Source organism: Saccostrea cucullata, unplaced genomic scaffold (genome assembly GCF_032062105.1).
Source record: "Saccostrea cucullata isolate Sc308-1 unplaced genomic scaffold, CSIRO_AGI_Scuc_v1 ctg3486, whole genome shotgun sequence".
NCBI classification, from domain to species: Eukaryota; Metazoa; Mollusca; class Bivalvia; order Ostreida; family Ostreidae; genus Saccostrea; species Saccostrea cuccullata.
Window position 1 is genome coordinate 30864 of NW_026937337.1, and position 2258 is coordinate 33121.

General features: G+C 32.6%; 1 pseudogene; it reads right to left on the minus strand.

Annotated features, from left to right (window-relative positions):
• Positions 1 to 492: 492 nt before the first annotated feature.
• On the minus strand, positions 493 to 1979 carry LOC134247937 (uncharacterized; annotated as a pseudogene).
• Positions 1980 to 2258: the final 279 nt, after the last annotated feature.

Sequence of the window (2258 nt, forward strand, 5' to 3'; positions counted from 1 at the left end):
TTACAAAGTATTGCATGGTATAGTGTTAACAAAGTTTTACAAGTACATATAAAATGGATTTCACCATTTGTCAATTTTAAACGCACAATGTCCCTTAATGTCTTGGCAGCACTCATGAAAGAAGATATAAGTTAATACATTTTCATGCAGAGAAACACACTAATCAAACTGAATATAAAAATGATTTACATCAAATTAAAAAAAGTTGTTACACTTACTTGACTTTTTAAAACAGTTAAGTTAGTTATTATTTTGATCTGTTCACAATCATCGTGATCTCAGGGTGGTATTGTTGGATTCTGTACATTTCACACGCATACACACAGGTTTTCACTAAATGGTGTACCATAAATCAAACAACTAGAGCGTTGTAAACTTCACCCTTTTAGCCGAGGTACAGCTATCTACTTTAGACAACTTATCTTCTGTAAAGAATTTGCTCGCAATCCAGGTCATCCTGGCAAGGCGGGTTTTTAAGACTTCGACTTGTTCTTAGACATCTTGCTTGCTCTGTTCCTTCATCCTCTTCTCCGATTTACACATCTTGTCCGGATTTGTTCGCCTGTTTATGAAACAGAATCAACCATAGTTACAGAGTGTCAGATTCCACATTCAATTAATTTATATCCAACATTTGGTGATTATTGGTTTGCGAGTTTTAAGAATCCATATTTAAACATTCATTACCTCAAAGTAGCCAGGATGGAGTCTTCCACCTGACTAAATCGACACTTATCATTATCCGAGTTACTGGTAACTGGCACTGCAGTTTGAATCGAGTGTCGGCAGGTAGCTGGAAACTGGTGCAAAGGTGCCCCAGTTACCCTGGCTCTCTGGTGTACGACTTAGGGGTCTAAAGAGATCGAGAGAGATAGGGTGAAAGACACTTACTTTTTATTATGTTCAAACTAAATTATCGAAATTATTTAAACCTGCTTTTTCTGAAGTTCAAAAGATTTAATTTAACTGCATAAAAATCAGTTAGCTAATAGTTTATAAATTTAACAATATGAAAATGTAATGACTAAAGATTTTTTTTTTTTAAGTTATTAAATATACATATAACACATTCTGGTACATAACGTTACACAAGAATCCAATCTTTACCTTTTTAATGACTCATTTTCTTTGCCAATTGTACTTAATGTCGAATGGTAATTTGGAGAGGGAGGGGGTGGAATATAACTTCAATAAAAGAGTGAGAGAAAATGTGAAAATAAAATACACACAGCACTTACGGTTTTTACTTTCATATTTTTAATTTTATTTTATTATTATTTTTATTATAATCATGTTTTTAATTTTGATAAAAGATATCGAACTAGGTTTAAAAATTTGGAAAAAAAATTAAAAACTCAAAAAGTGATTAAATCAGATTAATTTTCGTTTCACAAAATTACACTGACCGAGATGGAAACGCAGACCATTCCAATTCCTTCCCCATTTTAACCCATAACTCCTCAAAATCACTAAAGGAATCTGTGGATTTGCTTGCGTCTCTGTGATAAGAAATACACAGTCCCATACTAAGGGTAATCATGTGTTATATAAATACAAATTATAGATATTGTATTTTATATATTCTTATTTATCAACTTTAAACAGAATAAAAGAAAAAAAGACGAACAAGAACTGTGTTCACCAACAATAAAGCTAACATATCTTTATAAGAAAATATAAAATTCGAATTAAAAATAAAATTCGAATTAAAAATAATGTTTTAAAAAAATTGAAAAACTTATAAAACTTAACAGTCATAAACCTAAAAGAAAAGCTTCTTAACTTTGCACCTAAAATAATTTAGCTAATTCTTAAAACAAAGAAGGATATGGAAATAACGAACAGTATTCAATCTCAACGTCCATTAAGCAAATATACAAAATAAGAGCAGAGCAAACACAGACCTCCGAAACATCAGAGGTGGGATCAGGTGCCATGAAATATTTTACTTACAGGAAATCAACGAATTCTTCTGCCATAATTGTCACTGATATTCTGTCAATGATAATATCTGTTTGCACCCCCCCCCATTTCTATATTCTCTTTGACGGACGTTTTGCTCGTACGAAAAAGGGCGTGTGTGTTGGGGTATCATCACTCTAATTGATGGATTGAGTAATGATTGAGAAGTTTGCGTATTATTCTTTTTAAGTCACCTGAGTAAACTCAGGTGACCTATTGCTATCCGTTTTCGTCCGTCGTCGTCCGTCGTGTGTCGTGTGTTAACATTTGAACATTTTCAGCTTCTTCTCTGCAAC